This window comes from Enhydra lutris, unplaced genomic scaffold (genome assembly GCF_002288905.1).
Source record: "Enhydra lutris kenyoni isolate GAN:26980312 unplaced genomic scaffold, ASM228890v2 scaffoldscaffold12, whole genome shotgun sequence".
Taxonomy (NCBI): Eukaryota; Metazoa; Chordata; class Mammalia; order Carnivora; family Mustelidae; genus Enhydra; species Enhydra lutris.
In genome coordinates this window covers 59,674,085-59,695,797 of record NW_019154096.1, presented here as the reverse complement: position 1 = coordinate 59,695,797, position 21,713 = coordinate 59,674,085, and positions in this window count along the sequence as shown.

Below are 21,713 nucleotides of genomic sequence, written 5' to 3'. Positions count from 1 at the left end.
ATTCATCAGAATAATGCAGAAACTGCATTTTTCAAAGTTATGAATAAGTGGAACTAGTGAATAGAGCCCAGTGGCTTCAGGTGTCACTGTAATGAATGAATGATGTGACTCCATTTGAGTGAAGGCAGATTGTTTTCTCCCTATTGGTGCCTCAGCAGCAAATGCTGGGAGAAACAAAAGTAAATTTATTGTAATGATGTCCTTAGAGGAAAATACAGGAGCTTGGGAAACATAAGCAGGATTGCAACTATCCTCACTGTGCTAAGGTTAAGTTGATGAAGTTTCTCATACAGAGTAGGGTAGGAAGTTAAAAACACAGGGAAGCAGAATCAGAAATAGCAACTTATGTTCACATCTTTTCTAAATATTCCAAGTTGAACGTAAATTTCAGTGGAATATAACATGACTCAAATTGAACTGCCAATTTCAAGACCCAATAGTCCCTAGAGGAAGTGATGTGAAAGGGGGAGAGCATCAGGCTGGGTCCAGGTAGGTTGGATGAACGAACCATGTCTCAGCTCTACAGGAGTCCCTCCTTCACCTCTTCCTCCACAAATGCCCATGGTCTCTTCTCTCTTGAATAAATGCTCTGTCAGTTTCATTCACAAGGCCTTGAGGTTTTACAGCTTTGCATAACTTCAATAGTGGGTGAAATAGTTTCACTGGGAACTAATGAATCTGAAATTTTGTGTTTCTAAGTTTGTATTTATAATGCTGCAATGTTGTTTAAAATAGGGGTACCCAAATTGCACCAGCTTCGGGCTCACAAAAACTGGATTCCCTCTGCCCAATAATCACATATAAGATTTTCTCATCACAACAGCAGGGAACACAAAAATGCACCAGTGGAAGTGTCTTCCTGACTTTCTTCCCTACTTCCAGGCTCCCCACTCTCTTTGAATGCTCTTGGAAAGGATACAAGGAGAACATTGAATGGCAGAACCCTCATCTTCTTAGCGTGGCTTTGCCTATTTGGATGGGAGAATTAAAGGCAGAAGAGAGAATATAAAAGGATTAATACCTTTGTGGTTCCTGAAGTCATGATAGAACTGCAAAACCTTATTCTTTGGGGGAAAGAGGTTAAAAAAAAGGAAAAATTTTCAAAGCCAGCTGAAGAGTAAACAGAGGATTTACCAACCAAGGTTACTGGGATGTTTTAAATGGGCAGTAGAGCAAAACATACTAAATTATTGGCCTTGGCCCTGAGCAGTCAGCAAAAACTAAAAGAGCAGTTGGTTTTCTTGTTTGATTGGTTGTTTGATTTGTTTAAAATAAACTATTTATAAAAGGAGCTAACAAAATGTGCGAGACCACTAAGAGCACCAAGATAGTAAACTGAAGATAAAAACCATCAATTTTAAGTGGAGAGATGAAAGCAAATAGCTTCCTGACTGCTCAGTGAGATGCTGTGATCATTAATACTGGCAGAATATTTTCAAAATTCTTCAACTTGTCAAAAATTGTGGTTGTGAAATTAAAAGAGGTGCTGATTGCAGGCCAGTTTTGAGTCCAGAAATTATGAATCTGTCACCCAGCTTCCATTTACCCCTTTCCTACATTCACCCTTAATCACCTTAGTCTGAAGTGCTCACTTATCAAACACCAAATTACCAAGTAGTAATTTATATAATAGCAAACATTTGGCTGAAGAAAGCAACCTGTATCCCCTCCCTTTCCACAACATGCTTGCATTTATTTTCTCCATTTTTAAAAAAGATTTTATTTATTTTTGACAGAGCCACTGCAAGAGAGAGAACACAAGCAGGGGGGAGCAGGAGAGGGAGAACAGGCTTCCCACGGAGCAGGGAGCCCAATGCAGGGCTTGATCCCAGGACCCTGGGATCATGACCTGAACCAAAGGCAGATGCTTAATGACTGAGCCACCCAGACATCCCTATTTTCTCCATGGTTTTGCAAGTTTCTTTCAAAATCATTTAGAATCTTTTTTGAACTTGTGTTTCCCATGAATTTGGAAGATCCGTTACAAAAAAAAAAAAAAAAGCATTTTATTTCTTACCAAAAGATTCATTCAATTTGCCAAATACCTACTGAACATGAATTATCTTGTGATCCATTTAGTATTGAAGTGATAACTTTCTCTTGTAATGTTCAACTCTTTGATATATTTATGCTTTATCTTCCTAGAAAGGGGCGTTTTCCCAAAATAACTATTCAAGTCCTGTGACATGTACTACAGAGATGCTGAGAAGGTCTCAGTCAGGGTCCTCAAAGTGACTCTCAGTAAAGCATCCATGAAACACAGAGATGTTAATAGCAAATCACAACCTACTTGTGTTACACCCCCTTACTCTCAGAGGCAAATCTGAGGCTGCAAATAAAGAAGAGTTGTATTTTTCTCATCTTTATTTCTCCAGCATCAAAACAACACTCTTGTGCCTGACACAGAATCAGTAAGGTGTTTTGTCTTTTTAAGTTCATTTTTACTTTTTTGGAGGAAAAATAATAGCACCAACTCAGTATCTACAGAATGTGCTGGGGGCACCTAAACGTGTACAGGTCATAAACCATGGCCTAATGGAGGTAAGGATCACCCAAACAGGAATAAAAAACACCAACAGATAAGAATCTTAATATTGTTGGCTAACTTTTTGGCTTTTTGCTGCTTAGATCTTTATTAAAGGAAAAAAATTCCATCTAGCTTCAAGGAGTGTTGTTGGAGCTAACAGCCTCTAGGTGTTGGCACTTGTAGGATCTACTGGAGTTTGCATCAAGGTCATGGCCTTTTCATGTAGCTTCCAGCCAGTGGATGAGTATGGGACATATTATCAAGGTGTGGTCACATAGGACTCCTCTACTGGCAAATCTTTGCCCTGGAAACCACGCTTAAATAAAGTCCAACTTTTGTTCATTCTTTCATAGACCCTGGTCTGATACTTTATCTTAAAATGTATTGAGAAACCTATCACCACTTTGATGGTCTTTTTTTTTTTTTTTTTTTTTTTTATTTATTTGACACACAGAGAGAGAGATCACAAGTAGGTAGAGAAGCAGGCAGAGAGAGAGGGGGAAGCAGGCTCCCCACTGAGCAGAAAGCCCAATGTGGGGCTTGATTTCAGGATCCTGGAATCATGACCTGAGCCGAAGGCAGAGGATTAACCCACTGAGCCACGCAGGCTCCCCCACTACTTTGATGTTCTATGTGCTCTCCAATTTTTCTATTTCTAGACCTTATTCTGTTTCATTGATCTATTTGTCTGTTTTGTCTTTTACCTTGAGATGAACACTGAAAGTTCCAGATATACTTTCCCCTCATTTTTAATTAAAGTTTTATTAAGGCAAACATACAAGTAAAGAGAATAAAGTTAACCTCAGAAATGAGTTATAGGAAGTGATCACCATTTTGCATTTCTTCATCATTTGTCCATTCTGTTGCTGTTTTAGAATTTAGAGAAGTCTTAAGTTCACAGAAAACTTACAGGGGAGATTTTCCATACAGTCCCGGGCCCCACAACTGCAAAACTTTCCCATTATCAACATACCTCACCAGAATGGTATACTTGTTATAATTGATGAACCTACTTTGACACATCATAATCTCTTAAAGACCATAAATTACATTAGGTTCACGCTTGATCTTCTACATTCTAAGGTTAGGACAAATGTTTAGTGACCTGCATCCATAACCATAGTGTAAGTATTTTTACTGTTCTAGAAACCCTGTGCTCTGCCCATTCATCCCTTCCCTCCACATGCCACAACCACTGGTTTTTGATTCCTTTTAAATTATGAAATTTTTTCTTCATTTATTTTGAAACTATTGTTGGGTATGTACACCTTTTGGCTTTTTACCGCTTCCGGATAAAGACCTAAACTTATATTGCTTATGTAATTTTTTCATACTTTGATTTCACTAGTTTTTCTATGATGTGCTACATTTTGCTTTTATTTATTCTGGTTTGAAGATCTCTGAAACTGAGTTAATATTGTTCATTAAATACGGAATATTCAGAGTCATTGTCTCTTGATAGATTCTCTGTGTTGCTTTCCCACTTCTTCTGGGATTATAACTATATGTACAGAAGAAGGTTTGATTTTTTTTCCAATTCTTTGCATCATATTTTTGTTGTTTTTTATGTTTCAACTTTTCAATTGAAAAAATTTCAATTTTTTATTTACATTCTAGTTAACATACAGTGTATACAGTTTCAGCAGTAGAATTTAGTGGTTTGTCACTTATATATAACACCCAGTGCTCATCACAAGTGCCCTCCTTACTCCCCCATCAGCCATTAAGCCCAACCCCCTGCCCACCTCCCTTGCAGGAACCCTGTTTGTTCTCCAGAGTTAAGAGTCTCTTTTATGATTTGTCTCCTTTTTTCTTTCCCTTATATTCATTTCTTTTGTTTCTTAAATTCCATATGAGTGAAATCCTATAGTATTTGTCTTTTTCTGACTTACTTCACTCAGCACAATATTCTCTAGCACCAACCTTGATTTCTGCTACATACAGCTTTTTACATGCACCCAGTGGATTTCTTTCATTTTTAAAGTTTAAAATTCCCATTTATGTTTACACTTATCTAATTATACTTTTCTCTAAATTTAACTTTTTGAAACCCATGTAAGCTAATTCCAATGTCTTCCTCATAGATCTATAACTACTGACTTCTTTATTATGGGTTACATTTTCCCATTTCTATTCATGTCTCTTTTGTTAAATTATACATTAGATATTGTGTATGGTACCTTGAACATATTTTCTGTAAGTTTATACACACATACTATATACATATTTAAAATCTGTGTGTGTACATTTATGTGTGCATGTATTTTTTTAAGGCAAAGTTAAATTAGTAGATCGTTTTGATCTTATCAAGGCTTTGTTAGGAAAGTCTATTCCTTTTCTCCTCCCTACAAAGACACAACTTATTCTGACAGGTTATGGACTTTATTCCTAGGATGATGTCTTCAAGGATCTCAACTGAATTCTAATGTTACTCTTCCAATTATTTTTACTTTAGCTAGTTTAAAACCCCAACACGTATTCCCAAGTCTCAGCAACATCTGAAATCTTTTTTCATCTCTCAAGCCTTTGTGTATTTTCTGCTAGACTCTGTGCAATCTCATCCTGCCCACATGTCTCCTAGAATGTAGCCAAGGATAAAGCAGATAACCTCATGAAAATTGAGGTTCCTTTTTCTCCTTGCCTTACAAATTATATTTACGTTAATAGCCCTAAATTCTGCTGTTTCTTTCATACAGTAAAGTTTTCATTTCCTGTCAGGGCCCTTTCTGCATGTTTGGGAAATTTCTCTAGGAAGAAGTCTGGAGAGCATATGGAACTCAACTAAGTTGGGTTTTGGGGGTTCTGTATATTTGTTTGTTTTTGTTTTAGATCACTGCCCTGTCTCCATTTCCTGATGCCTTAAAACAGTTGATTTATAATCTTGGCCAAGTTCTAGAATAGCTTAGGATGTGAAGGCAAGACTAATACCAACTATCAGAATTGTAAGTCACAAATTAGTAAAATATTTGTGTGCTCTTCTGAATCCCTTCTAGGACGCTGAGCTTCTGAGAACATCTCCAATGTTTATCTTGGGGAAAATCTGATATATATTTGATTAAAAATGAACAAATTAATGAGTGAGGATTTTGTTAAATGGGAAGAATTGACTCATCTGATAGGATTATTAGGAACCATCAAGAGTCCTCTGACTGATACTTGAAATGTTCTGAACACATCAGAGTATCCTAAATTTGAAAAGCCCTCAAAGCCAAAAATTCAGAGTGACTGTGTTCAAATTCTCATTCTATTATAAGCAAGTCCATGATTTTGCTAGTTTACTTAACCTTCATGAACTCCAATTTCAAATACAGAAAAGGACATGTGAACCTGGCCTGTGGTAAGGCTTACGCAGAGAGTAGCTGCTTACAATTCCTGCCTCCCCTATGGAAGTTTAATAGTTCACTTTGTTCCTCTATATCAGCTACAAATAATGATAGAGTAATAGAATTATTTGTATTATTATAAGTATCATTTGCATTATTGTTATAAGCATTTTGTATAAAATATAGCCAGGGAACACATGGTGTGGTCTGGGAATTCATGTTATTTCACTAAAGTCCCCAATTCTAATGACAGCAAAATTGTTGAATCAGTGTCAGAGAAAACATTGGTACTTGTTGATAACTAGGCTTTAAAAGGATGACTGTCAATAGAAATATACCTATCTTTAACAAGATTATTCAATCTTAATAATGCACTTTTTCATACTATAAACTATAAATAGATTATTTACAATAATAGATTTTATCATTAAAGGTCAATGGATCACAGGAAAATAGGAAACATACATTGGGATGTGAGAAGATTTAGTTATTTAGAGAACACTTTCTATGGAAAGAGTTGCAAGGAAGCTGTGGGTATCTACACAAGCTTCTTATGCTTGAGGCAACTTTTAGGGGTCAAGCGCATTGACAGTTGAATGGGAAAAAAGAATGGGCTAGAAAAATGCCCGCCATTCAGGTGAAGAAGACAAAGTGGAAGACAGGTTCTCAGTTGGGTGAGATAAGGTAAGAATGCAAGGGAAGATGGAGAGGAGAAGGGAGTTGAGGGTAATTGGAAGGGGAGGTGAACCATGAGAGACTATGGACTCTGAAAAACAATCTGAGGGTTTTGAAGGGGTGCGGGGTGGGAGGTTGGGGGAACCAGGTGGTGGGTATTAGAGAGGGCACGGACTGCATGGAGCACTGGGTGTGGTGCAAAAACAATGAATACTGTTATGCTGAAAATAAATTAAAAAAATAATAAAAAAAAAAAAGAATGTGGGTGGAGTAAGAACCATGAGACAAGACCTGAAAATACTTAATAAATCGGTTTGCTGCATTCAAAATCCCCCTTTATGGGATGATGTGAATATAGTGCACAGGAATGACAGCTGGTTTAAATTTTCAGAGTTAGAACTAACCATCATGGGTTGATCATGATCTAGAAGACAAGGAATGTTCTGAATCAGTATGATATTAGGATCACAGAAGCTAGGAGTTAGGGTTAAGTGTTATCGGTAAGTATGAAGTAAAAGGGGTCCCTCAGTGAGGCTCATTATTGAGACACCACAGTTAAATCAGTAAGTTAGAGAGTATCACTCTACAACACAGTCAAGGAAAGGCTGGGAAGCAATCTCTTTGGGGAAAATTAGACTTATCAAATACGAATATTGAGGAATACTCTTCCTCTTCTCCAGGAGTCAAGAAACTGACTTATAAGATCTGTGGGCCAGACAAGCTGAGAACCTAAAGCTGTCTGAGTAAGGTCAGAGGGAGCTAAAGCCAGTGTGACCCAAATGACTTTCAAGCTGTCATACCATCTAGGATTTTTCATTTTTGTAAATTGGAGGAGACTGAACAGATTTCTGATAGCTCTGAAATAATTCCCACACAATAACAACATTATATTTAGTCCAACATAGTAGACAATGGACCAATTTCAGAAACAGTATGATTTCAGATTTCAATTACCTATATATTTTTTAGGAAACTATGATTTTTCTTTCTTCTTTTAGTCATCCTATCTTTCTTATCATTCAGAGATATTTTTTTAGTTCAGTCTTCCACCTGCCCTTTTATCCTGCAAAAGGAATAGAGGTTTGATAGCCTAAGACTTCTTATATATTCTAAAGACTCTTGGATATCCAACTTAAAATGTTCAAACCTTCTAGATGAATGCCTGACCACAGGTGCAGGGCTCATTAACTTATGCTTCTTCATCATCTCAACAGAGATTTTCTAAGCCTCATTCCATGACATATGAATCTCCTTTCCTTTTATATCACATACACACAACCCCCTCCTTTCTCAAATTCCAGTTTAGGGCCTCTGACACATCGATAGAATTCTTAGTGTCCTTGGCCTAGACTGTTTAGTTTACCAGGAGGGTCTGGGAAAGAGGCCAAGGACTCCCTTTTATATGTATTTTCTAGCGATTCAATACATAAAAATTAGGAAAACATTTCTGCTGAGGCTAATGATCAATAAGACTTTTAAGCAGTAAATCCCCTCTCTTCCCATTCTCTGGCAGTAATGACAATGCTCACATCTCAGAGATAAAACGTTGCTATTTACAGAGGGGATATTTTTCTAAAAGCTGTTATACTTGCTAGAGCCATAGTGGAAGGCTTTGCAAAAGGCTAACAACCTCAGTTTTATTTTGAAGTCATGATTCTCTCAGCTCTAATGGAGCAGAGTGGCCTAAATGAACAGGCTGGGATCCAGTGACAGAGCAATGCCTTTTCTTAAATAAGCTCTATGCCCAACATGGGGCTCAAACTCATGACCCCCAAGATCAAGAGTCACATGCTCTACTAACAGCCAGGCAGGTGCTCTCAGAAATGCCTCTTTAGAGTAACTGGGTCAGTTATTAAATTTTTACCTGTCAGCTCAAACCCATTCTTCTTTATCCTGTTTGGTGATGACAGCTGAATTTTGCAGAATACATCGATTTTTTTTTTTTAAATAAAGAATAATTGTATAACACTTCAACCAGCTTCTCCAAATGTTCAACATCTTATGTAACTACAGATAGTTATAGAAGCCAAGAGATCAACATTCATACAACACTTTCAAATAACCTGCTTGTCTTATTTACATGTTGCATGGAGGTAAAGGCTCAAAGTAAAATGGGGAGATGCAGAAGGTCACCTTTTCTCTACCACAATTTCCCCCCTTGACATTCAACTCTTGTGAAAAAGTAGACAAGAAAGATTACATTTATGATTAGGAGTAACACCTCCAGCTGCTATGATCGTATTTATCTCTCACAGCAACCATCAACATTTAGCTATTACTGTGTATGGAGACTAATATGTGTCACAACACGACAGTAAGCATTTATTTTCATCATAAATATTCTTAAGCTATTCATCATAGTAGCTTTAATACATTTGGCTCTTTTGAGTCAAGGTACCCAGAAGTAATATGTTACTCTCTGGGATCCCAGTGCTATTTTTTTGTGTCAATAGAAATTTATTACTAAGCTTGGAAATGAAGTATTACCTAAGATTGTTTAATGTGTTAAAGATTCTTAATTAGAAAAGAATTATCTTGATTGTAGAAGTCTGCTCTTCAGGATACTGAAGTTTAAGTTACTAAAGAGATTTTGTTTTACTTTTATTTCTAATGGCAAAATATTTAAGTCATTCGACATTATTGTATAACAGATGGTGCTCACACTTTTCTGAAAAAAGAAGTGGTTTCATAAAATTATGTGCAGGTTTTTTTAAGGCATAAAATTGACACATTTCCTCAAATGTGAGAGCATTTACTTTTTGATTGACTTTTCAAGAAAGATGGTTTCAGCATAGTAATATGTGGTTTGACTGTTGTGACTCTAGAGAAAAACAAGATCTATCTTAAGGTTTACAAGCTAACTTTTGCTTTATTAGGAAACAATTAACCAATATCTAGAATCACATAAAAATTGGCCCATGTATTGTAGATGTCCAATTCAATACATAGGGAGTGATGGGGACAGAAGTAGGGGAGTTTTCTCATTGTTTAAAAAAAAATGTCAATATTAAAGCTTGCATTTTAAGAGCACCACTTAGCTCAGACTTTCATGACCTGTATTTATTCCTCAGCTTAAACTTTTTTCTCCATGTTCTTTATTTCCTCAATGGTGAGCCCTAACTTAGTAGAAATAACAGTATAATATGATGTCATATTTGTAGGTTCCTTGGAAATCATCTAGTTGTATAATCTAATTCTGTTGGTTATAAAATTCATCCAGGGTGGGTCAAAGTCTTGTAGTTAATTGAAAGCAGAGCATTCATAAAGGTGTTCAAGCATAGTGTAGATGATTTTTTACATTAATGATATCAAGAACCTACTATATGTCAGGACTTTGAGATGGAAAAATATATAACATAGGATAATCCTTGATGTCACATTATTTATAAAATAAAGTATAAGACATTAAAACCTCTCCTGCAATTGCAATCAATTTACATGGTGTTTAGGAAGAATTTGATAGCATCACGTTGGGTGTTAGTATGATCACTTTGGCTACCACGTAGAGACTATACTAGAAGAGTAAGAGTAGAGTAAGTGAAACAACATAACATAGTGGGGTAAACATGAAAAGTGACAGGTTAGTTTCACAAGAAAACAGTTTCTGATAAAGAATGTAATATCCCAAGTGGTTTATTGGAGAACTTGGGTGAAGGAAACAGATTTGAGCAGAAGGACCCAGTGAACCATGATGCTGCTAAAATGGAGATCTCAACTAATCCCAAAGGGAATTCCAAATTTAGAATTCTGAACTTGGAAATGGCCTATCAGAGAAGTTTCAAACTGAGGCAAGAACATTGGGCTTTTGTAACACGTGTTGACCAGGCAAGAAGAGGGTTGTGCCTGAGAACAAGTTTAACGTTGGAGGAGATTGTACCCCTTAGCTGAGTGCAATTACTAGAAAGATCATATGGGAACATAGTGTTGCATGAAGCAACACTTCTGGAAGCTAAAGGAATAGTGATTAAGTTCTGAAGAAGAGATGTAGATGGTGCCCAAGATGATACTTGAATGGGAAATTAGAGGAAAAGAAGACACAAGGTTGGAACCTGGGGTTTCCTTGGATGTACAAGATGGATGGGAAGAAGGAGTCAAGGGTGAATTCTCATTTTGTAACTTATGCACCTTTGTTGATGGCACTGATATTTCCTGTGTGGAACTACCATGGTTTAATTTGTGGTATCATGGCTGAAAAGGGAGATATCTGAGTATTAATACAAGTTTAGATGGAAACACAGAATGTGGAATCATCAGAATATAAAGAGTCACAGAAGCCAGGGCAGAGTAGGTGATTCCAATGAGTATAAAAAGAAAAACAACAACAACAAATACCTTCCACCCCCAAAAAAAACTAGTTAGAATTTTAAAAAAAGTGAGAACATGGATAATCAACTCCTTTAAAAATGAATGAACAGGAAATAAAGTTGTGCAAAAAAGAAACCCTAAAGATTTCAAGAAAGAGACACTCTTCTCCAATGTTAAATTCCATCCAGAATTTAAGGATTATATCAACTGGAATTTCATAATAGAAATACTTGTGACCACAGGATGGAATAATGGGATGAGAAAAATTAATGGAAAATGATTAATGTGACCACAGGTATAGGCCATTCGAGTATTTTCTCTATAAAAAGAAGTGAAAAACAACGTAGGGCCTTAGGAGGAATAGGAGACCCAGGGAGGTTTCATTACTAATTTTTTTACAGGAATCTTTAAAGATATATGGAAGACAGGTAAAATCAAGAAAGCAGAGTCTCTAAATAGCCTGGAGTAGGATGCAATATACAATAGAATGGGTAGATTTGGGGGAAAATGCATTTTTTTCCATTTTATTAAAAAAGAAAACAATACATGTCAGTAGAAGTCAATTTATAGGTAAGAAGTTGATGAAAATAATGGGCCCAAGAATCTCTCAAATTAGAATCTTGAACAAACCAGAGGAGGGCTGGGAACTTAGAAAGAGTCATAGTCTCTTTCTAATGCAGTCTTTTCTGCCCCTCTACCCTACCTGTGTGGTTGGCATCTTTCTCCAAAACCAGTCCTTCTCTAAGATGCTCATTTATGACCTACTAGCCTTAGAAAACCATTCAAATCCATGATCACCAAGTATAAGTTAAGGAGCCAATATAGGGCAGTGCTCATATGCTCATTTGGATCATCTTCAGTTCTGTTCATTGGGCATGTGGTTTAACCTGTCCAACCATAATTCTGCACATCAGGAACATGTGAATTAAATCCCTGTGCCATCTTTTAACTTGGTTAAAAAAAAAAAGATAATTAATGCAATCCTACACTATAGGGACTATAGGGGTCATTTACTTTCTTCTACATAATTTTCTAGGCCTCAGATCTGAAGGAAGATGTTCAATTTACTAGTTATACAATCTTATATAAGGTACTTAGCATTTGATTTATAAAGTCAGCACAATAATGCTTTTTATATAAAGCTAATTTTAGAATCTAATTAAATTGTATATGGGGAAATACCAGTAGTACAGTTTGGGTTTTAATAAGGTCAACAGGACCGACTTAGTCAAAAGGAAGGAATCAATGATATTACAATGAGTCTCAGATAATTCAAGGATGGAAAGATTTCAAGATTTCAGTAATAAATAAATTTTTAAAAAAAAGGACTTCAGGAACAAATCAAACCAAGGATTGAAAAAACGTGAGCAGTACTTTATCACCTGCTCATGGTCCCCTATTTTTTTTTTATTCCATTCTTATTTTATGCACAATCCCCACATGGTAAGAAGGAGCAGGAAAGAATTGTAAAACTTTGTGCTTTATCCTTAGCAATTGGAGAAAAAGAAACCAGCTCCACTTTTATTTAGTGACAAGTATATGGAGAGGAAGGGGTTACACGGATTGGGTCAGGGACACCTGGGATCAGGCTGCAGGATCATAGGACTGAAAATGGCTACTTTATTATTGATAACCAGATAGATGGTGATAGGGATAAGAATGGTATGGGAAATAAGAGGTTTCCTATAAAACTAGGGTTTAAAAATATAAGCAAAATATCTAATACAAAATCTAAAAGGCATCTGAATTCCTAGCACTGGGTCACTAGGTCACTGACTAAGGAACCTGCAGGAGAGATCAAGAATTTTCCAGCTGCTTCTTTCTTTCTTTCTTTCTTTCTTTCTTTCTTTCTTTTTAAAGATTTCTTTTTTAAAGATTTTATTTATTTATTTGACAGATAGAGATCACAAGTAGGTAGAGAGGCAGGCAGAGAGAGAGAGAGGAGGAAGCAGGCTCCCCGCTGAGCAGAGAGCCCGATGTGGGGCTCGATCCCAGGACACTGGGACCATGACCTCAGCCGAAGGCAGAGGCTTTAACCCACTGAACCACCCAGGCGCCCCTCAACTGCTTCTTTAATACAAAACCAAGTATAATGCAAAAGATAAGAATAAGCTTTGCTGAGGGCATAATTTGCAAACCATTTCTACATCCATGGTCTCAACTCAACACATTGTTTCTGGAACACTCTAAATTTTTTCTCATGCCATGGCCTCTAAGTGCACCTTCACTTAACCTGGGAAGCTATTTTTGTAGACCTTAACAAGACTCTCGCTTTTTTCAAGTTTCCATTCCAATGTAATTTCCTCAAATACCACCATCTCCTTTTTCTTAAAACAGTCTTCATATTCCTTACATTTAAGTTTTTCTTTACCTTTTTTTTTTTTTTAATAGATCACGCTCCATTGGAACTCCAGAGTGGTGCCCTGTCTTTCTAGTTTAGTCTGTTCTTACCTAGAAAGTTTCCTGGTACAGGGAGGGAGTCCTACAGTTTTATTGAATGTGAAGTGAGTAAGTAGGTAAGTCTGAGCGTCAAAGAAACATGATAAACTTCAGCAGAGATTTTGTTTTACAAATGCAATACCCAAGGCTCAGAGATGTTTCTAGGACAAGAAATACTGCACAGGTCATAAGCTGTAGTGTGAGAACGTACATAGAATAAATTGATACGCTGTTTCACATTTAACACTATCACAATACATTGTAGGACTAATGCACCACAAGAATTCTGGAAGCAAACAATAAGGCAGAGTAGTTTGAAAAGGGTCTTTATAGTTGAAGAAAACTGGATATAAATGCTATCTCCACCAGTCTTGTGATGATTGGTTACCTAATTTAAGCCTCACTGTCCCCTCTGCAATTAAAAAATTCACCCTATGAACCTTTCATTAGTACTATGTACACAAATGGATATTAAGTGATTAGCCTTGAGCGGAGACCATGGCAAAAACTGGTAAAAGGTATTGTTATCCTATTGTACACAGGAGAGAGTCCATAGATGTCTTCTTAATATCTCCATAGTTTCTAACAGACCCTGAAGAACAGAAGCCAAAATTTATTAGAGACCTAGCATTTGGGTGACACACAGAAGCCAGACAATGCCCCTTCAAAAAATGAGAAAATTACAAGAAACCCCAGCTCCCAAAATAAAAGATGACAAAGTCAATACATGCTACATACAAAACCACCAAACACTGAGTACACTTGGAGATGGGGGCACGGTAGCCTATGTGGGGATTCTATGAACACAAGGAGGAATTTCTTCTGGGTTATCAATTAGAAAAATGTGCTCCCACTGGGAAGACAACACTTTGGGGAAACAAGATAGAATGTGCAAAGAGCAGGACAAATGGGTACTTTATGCTTCTAACTTCTACCTATCCCTATATCAACCCCAATTACTCCAGCTCCCACAAATGTCACAGCAGCTATGCTGATAGGAACAAAAGTCTAGATATTCTTACTAGTGCATTCTTTCAGAGATGCACAAGAAGTATTATTGTAGTTCTCCTCTTTTGAATCAGAATTTGTAGAAATAGCTACTGTGAGGAGTTTTGAAACTAACCAAAACAAGACTGATTCACTATAGAAGAGTCAAGATTCCAGGACTATAAAATAAATTGAGCAAGAATTGCCCCCACCCAACAAACGACTAAACAAAAAACAAAACAAAACTAAAGGGATAAATAGAAAACTATGAGGAAATGAAGGATCAGACTTTGAAGAATATATAATTCAACAAACAAGGACATTTCTCGTAAGTGCTTATGTAATAGCAAATACACATTAAAAAAGAGACTTAATTGTCTCCTGAAAGTAAGGCAGGAAACTTCCTCTCTCCTTTTCTTAGAGCGTTTACTTAGAAAATGTGTAAGTTCTTACTCTCTTTGAAATGTATGTAAATGTTTTTTTATTTTTTTATTTTTTTTAGAAGATTTTATTTATTTATTTGTCAGAGAGAGAGAGAGGGAGAGAGAGCAAGCACAGGCAGACAGAATGGCAGGCAGAGGCAGAGGGAGAAGCAGGCTCCCTGATGAGCAAGGAGCCCGATGTGGGACTCGATCCCAGGACGCTGGGATCATGACCTGAGCTGAAGGCAGCTGCTTAACCAACTGAGCCACCCAGGCGTCCCTGTAAATGTTTTTTTAAAAAATCATAGTGAGTCAGGGGCGCCTGGGTGGCTCAGTGGGTTAAAGCCTCTGCCTTCGGCTCAGGTCATGATCTCAGAGTCCTGGGATCAAGTCCCACATCAGGCTCTCTGCTCAGCAGGGAGCCTGCTTCCTCCTCTCTCTCTGCCTGCCTCTCTGCCTACTTGTAATCTCTGTCTGTCAAATAAATAAATAAAATCTTTAAAAAAAAAAAATCATAGTGAGTCAAACCAAAAAAAAAAAAAAAAAAGCCCCTTGTCCAGGTTTCAGAGTATGGGCTGTCTTTCTCAGGGATCGGGAACCATCTCCCTGAAACGTAATTATCAAAGAAAAACCACCGATTTCTGTAGGAGGGTAAGAGCCTAGATTCAACAGGTGCCTCATCCTACATTCCAAAATTACCTCCTATCATAAATGTAGGACAAGTTTATTTTTCCTTTTGACAAAGCCAATTAGCAAACAGATGGCCATCTCAATTACCAGGTGTACTATGTGTGACAAATGAGGCCTCTTGAGGACCAGCTATTTTTTATCTTGAGATGATGTATGTAATAGATTGTATCTGTTTGGCTAACTGCAAAGGTAAGATTTGTTCTGTTTTTGCAACATCTTAGTGTATTGCCTGTGAAACTCATGCATTCTGGTTTAATGCTTATTCAGTAATAAAACTCTGTTTTGTGGGGTGCCTGGGTGGCTCAGTGGGTTAAAGCCTCTGCTTTCGGCTCAGGTCATGATCCCAGGGTCCTGGGATCGAGCCCCACAGAGGGCTCTCTGCTCAGCAGGGATCCTGCTTCCTCCTCTCTCTGACTACCTCTCTGCCTACTTGTGATCTCTGTCTGTCAAATAAATAAAATCCTAAAAAAAAAAACCAAAACTCTGTTTTATGGTTGTTGTTGTTGTCTCTTGTAACATTGTGGAGAAGTTTTGTTTCAGGAGTTTTTTTTTTTTTTTTTTCCTCATAAGATCCCCAAACCTCCCACTATAGATTGACCAATAAAGACCTTCAGTTAAAAAAAAAAAAAAAGAAAAAAACTTCAGTTTAATGAAATAGGACTTAAAAGGCCAAAGGAAAAGACAGCACAAGTAGATAAAAGGAAACATTACAAATCCAAGGTCACAAGTTCAGTCCCAAGGTAGAATTGATTGGTGAATTAGAAAACATAGAGTAATATCTTTACTCCTAAAAAATTATCATAGAAGTCAAAACAAAATACATAAATAGAAATTATAAAATTAGAAGTTAATTTAAAAAGATAATCTCAGATAAGAAAATTTGGTGTCAAAAAAAAATTGAGGCAGATTTTAAAAAATGTATTTAAAAATTTTAAAGCCTGAATATTGAAAAGACATACTTTATCATAAAAATTTGATGTTACAGCATGTAATTCTAACTCAGTTCAGTTAAACTACTGAATTGCAATAATAGAAGTTTGTTCTGCAGGCAGAAAAGGGAAGTATTCTACAGACATATGTTAATTAAGGTTTATCTCAGACTTCCCTACATCAATATTCAATGTCAAACATGGACTCAGAGAATAAAAGTGACCCTAACCCATTTTGGGAGAAGGAAAAAACCTACACAATTTGTCATCTAAACTTGGTCGATCCAAATGAAGAACTCAGGAATGGAAAAAATGATTTCTTTCTTTTTTTTTTTTTTTTTTTGAGAAACTGATTTTAAGGAGGAAATCGATAGTGAAAAATGAATCCATTCAAACTGAGATTCAATACTAAACTGCAAATTAATAGTTACAGAACAAAATGTTAAAAATCTTAGTGTAAAAAATTAACATAATAAGCAAAAATCAGGAGATAGAAGGAAATTATTATAAGAGCTGAAGAACAAAGCCTGCTATTTTTACCATGCAGAGCAGGAAATCAATGAAAATTATCTTAAAATATGAGGTTAAAGAAACACATAATGGTTCCATCTTATTGTTTAACAACTTTTTCTTACCCTTGAATTAATATATTACAGCGTGGTACATCTTGTGATAAGAAAACATGTATTTGAAAATCAGCAACGGTTTGAAAATCATCAACGGCTCCAGTTTGTTTTCCTTATGGTTTCAGTGAACTTACATTTAATGTATTTTATTACATTTTTTAAAATGTTATCTCAGATTTTTTTGAATACCTATACACTTACACACTTACAGATTTGTCCGAAATCATGCATACCTAATAGAGAGGTTAGTTTATTTTAATTTGCAATTTCATTTTGATACTTTTTGTCATTATTTGAAACCTTAATAATGAGCATGTAACTTTTTTTTTTTAAGATTTTATTCATTTATTTGACAGAGAGAGACATCACAAGCAGACAGAACAGCAGCAGAAAGAGAGGGGGAAGCGGGCTCCCTGCTGAGCAGAGAGCCCAATGCGGGGCTCGATCCCAAGACCGTGAGATCATGACCTGAGCCAAAGGCAGGCTCATGACTGAGCCTCCTAGGAGCCCCTGAGCATGTAACTTTTAACCAAAAAATTAAAACAGAAAAAACATACAATATGCTACATTGGCTTTTTTTTTTTTTTTTAAAGATTTTATTTATTTACTTGACAGAGAGAGATCACAAGTAGGCAGAGAGGCAGGCAGAGAGAGAGGAAGGGAAGCAGGCTCCCCGCTGAGCGGAGAGCCCTCTGTGGGGCTTGATCCCAGGGTCCTGGGATCATGACCTGAGCTGAAGTCAGAGGTTTTAACCCACTGAGCCACACAGGCACCCTACATTGGCTAAATCTTAGAGTTGACATTTGGATCATTATTTTCTTTGCATTATTTTTATATATCACAAAGGCTTAATTCACCTTTACCTATGTTTTATCCACTCAATTCTGAACCTTCTCAGAGGTATTCTTCATTTTGATACTCATCTTTCCAGGTACATTTCTATACATACAAATGTATTTGTGTATACAGTATTATTTATTTTTAAGATTTATTATTTTTTTTAAGATTTTGTTTGAGAAGGAGGTGGGGAAGAACAAGTAGGGAGGGCTGAGGGGAGAGAGAAATAGTCTGAAGATTTCAGACTCTGTTCAGAATCTGAACAGAGCTCGAAGCCAGACACAGGCCTCGATCCCTTGATCATGGGACTGTGACCTGAGCTGAAACCAAGGGCTGGATCCTAAACGATTGAGCCACCCCAGGTGCCCCATGTACACATTATTACTTAAGAATTTAGTAAATGGTTTCAGATTGCTTATATTGTTCCACAAATTTCCATTTTTAATGGTATTAATTCTTACATAGTTCAACCTCATGCTTTTTAACAGTTGAAATATTCCATTATACTACTATACCATCATTTAGCTATTCTTTTATTTTGAGTAACTTTTGTTATTTTTTTATTCTTTCTTATTATAAGGAGAGCTACAATCACCAAAATTTTAAATACTTTCTTGGGCAGATGTTCAGATTTTAAGGTATGACAAACTGGCAGTTTCAATTTCTTCTAATCCTCCTCCCACGTATGCACACTGAAGAGGTAGTGGGGATATTGAGTGTCATTATCAGTCAGAACTAATTCCAGGAGAATGACACAGGATGCAGACATAGGTCAGTACTCAATTTGACCTCATCCCATAAAAACATTTAGTCAAAACAACACTGGGAAAACTCCTAGAACTTGGAGGTGAAGCTGATGCTACTCCTGTACCAGAGTGCAAGAAAGACTGCCTTAGATGGATGAGAGAAGTATCTACACAATGACCACATTACCTCTCCCCCCACCAAGCAGAACCATGTGGAGAGGTCCTTCTGTGTCTCATTTCCCCAGTAGGAAAATAACCAGGAGGGAAGCCTCCCACCCCCATACTGTGGGTCACTTTGTGGAAGACTTCACTCTGATCTCATCCCAAAGGGTCTGCAGGGGAATGTGTGGGACTCAACCATTGGAAATCTGAATGTGAAGGAGAAGGGAAGAAAGTCCTGTAATAAGTAGCACACGGATCTTGGTAGATCACATTTATATGTGTAATGCCCAAGTATTAATCCCAACCAGTGGCTTTACTCACTGCAGAACCAAGTCAGTGATGCACTCTCACCAAGGAAACTCAAGTGGGTGCAGATATGCCTGATTTCAACCATCAAATGAGGATTTTTACTGGCCTAGAGCCTAGTTTGTCACACCCAGGCAAGGAGCTGAGTCACAACTCACCTACTGTGGAGAGTGTCACCTAGTACAATATGATCAGAAAGGCTGGTTAGAAAACCTGGAAGTTGTAAAAGCCTGTGGCATTGGAGATAAGAGCAGGTAAACCAATGAGCCTACTCAACCATGGAATATAGGGTGCAACTCAGCCTGAGTTAAGACAACAAATAAAACTTAAGTCAGCTTTAGAATAGCTTTACCCAGTTTTCCACAGGTAGCTAGACTAATTGGTAGTCCTGCTCATTGTTAAGTAGAGCCTCCAGCCTGCCTGACCAGGGAACCTAACCAGAATACATGAGAAGCTGTGTAACCCATCCAATAGTCATATATAGAGTGTCACTTGAAGGATAGACCATGGCTTTTCCCATCTGCAGATGAACACTGATAGACTCACCTGACCAGGAAATTCAGTTTACACCCTTGCCTACTTCCGGTCCCTAAACAATAAATTGTATAAGCCCTGAGTCCTGCTCTGATACCATGCCAGATCAGGGAAAACCAACTCATAGCCCCATAGATTACTGAATAAGATAAGATATCAAGTCCTGACAACTTAGTCAGCCTGGCCAAGGAATCCAGATAATGGCGGAGCCCAACTTGGGTGGGGAACCAAACCAGCACCACCCCATGCCTGACCTCAGAACTCAAACAGCTGCCTCACCCCAAAGTAGACAATAGCAGGCCCCATGTGCCCAAGGATATTATCAGCAGACCCAATCAGAAACCCAAACTGAGTAGACTGGGGAAGATCTCTTCCAAACCTGTGAAGTCTGGGAAAGGAAACCAATTACTCAAATGTATAGATACAATGTAAGGAATCACAAAAATTAAAAAAATATATATGACAATAAATGAAAATAATAAAGATCTTGAAGAAATGGACATCTATGGACAGTCAAAGAATTCAGAATAATCCTCTTAAAGAATCCTCTTTAAGGGGTGCCTGGGTGGCTCAGTGGGTTAAAGCCTCTGCCTTCGGCTCGGGTCATGATCCCAGGATCCTGGGATCGAGCCCCACATCGGGCTCTCCGCTCTGTGGGGAGCCTGCTTCCTCCTCTCTCTCTGCCTGCCTCTCTGCCTACTTGTGGTCTCTGTCTGTCAAATAAATAAATAAAATCTTAAAAAAAAAAAAAAAAGAATCCTCTTTAAGAGCTAGGAGTACACGGACAACTACACTTAATTAGGAAAATAATGCATGAACAAACAAGTTAGACAAAGCAATAGAAACTATCAAAAAATAAAATATTCTAGAGCTGTAAAAAAAGATTGAAGAATTCAATAGTTTCAAAAGCAGACTTGACCATGAAGAAAAGAGAATCAACACCCCAGAGGAAAGGATATCAGAACTCATCCTGTCAGAGGAACAAAAAGAGAAAAGAATACCAAAGGATGAAGAAAGTCAACTAGACCTATAGGACACAATGAAAACAAACATTCATATGGTGATAATTCCAGAATGAGAAAAGGACAGCTGAAAACTTCCTGAACCAGGGCAGAGACATGGACCTCCCAATCTAAGAAGACCCCAAGTAGGTTGAATCTGAATAAGGCTGCACTAAGACACATTATAATTATCAAAAGTCAAAGACAAAGAATCTTAAAAACTGCAAAAGAGAATTTATATACAGGGAACCCTATAAAACTAGTGGTAGATTTCTCAACAGACAATTCAGGCCAGGAAAGAATGTGAAGACACTTTCAAAATACTGTGAGGCGGGGAAGAATGGATAAAGATCCTATAACCATGAAGCCATCCTTCAGAGATGGAGGGATAAAATCTTAAGCAAAATTGAGCAACTGCTTTATTACTAGACTTGCCTTACAAGAAATATCAAAAGTAGTTGAGTAGAAATATAAGAATATTAATTATCATGAAAACACAAAGAAATTAGTGTAAAATGCCTTGATAATGGTAAATATATAGTCAAAGTTAGATTTTGTAATTTGGTAATAATAATCCATAATTCACTTAAAATTCTATTTTAAAAGTTTTTTTTAATGTAGTAAAAAAATACCATAACCACAAAACTTATTATACAATATAAGAGACATGAACTATAACGGTAATAACCTAAAATATAAGGAAGAAGGGAAATAAAAATGTAAAATTGAGGAATTCTATTGAAGTTACCAGCTTAAAATAGGGTATTATTATTTAAAAATATTTTATATAAGCTTCATGATAAGAGGAAAGCCTGTAGTAATCATACAAAAGAACATGATAAAGAAATCTTACTAATACCAAAAACATCAAAATATGGGAGAATAAAAAAAGCAGCAGAATAAGATACAAGGAACATCAGATCTACAGAACAATGAGGAACAATGAACAAATCGGCAATATTAAGTCCTTACCTATCTATAATCTCTTTAAAAATAATCTAATTAAATTCTCCAAACTGCATAAAAAAGCCAACTGGATTTTAAGCAACAACAAAAGCAGATTCCTATATTGACTAATGCCGAAGAGGCATGGAAGAAAGGCACTTCAAGACAATGGAAAACCAGGGGTGCCTGGGTGGCTCAGTGGTTAAAGCCTCTGCCTTTGGCTCAGGTCATGATCCCAGGGTCCTGGGACCGAGTCCCG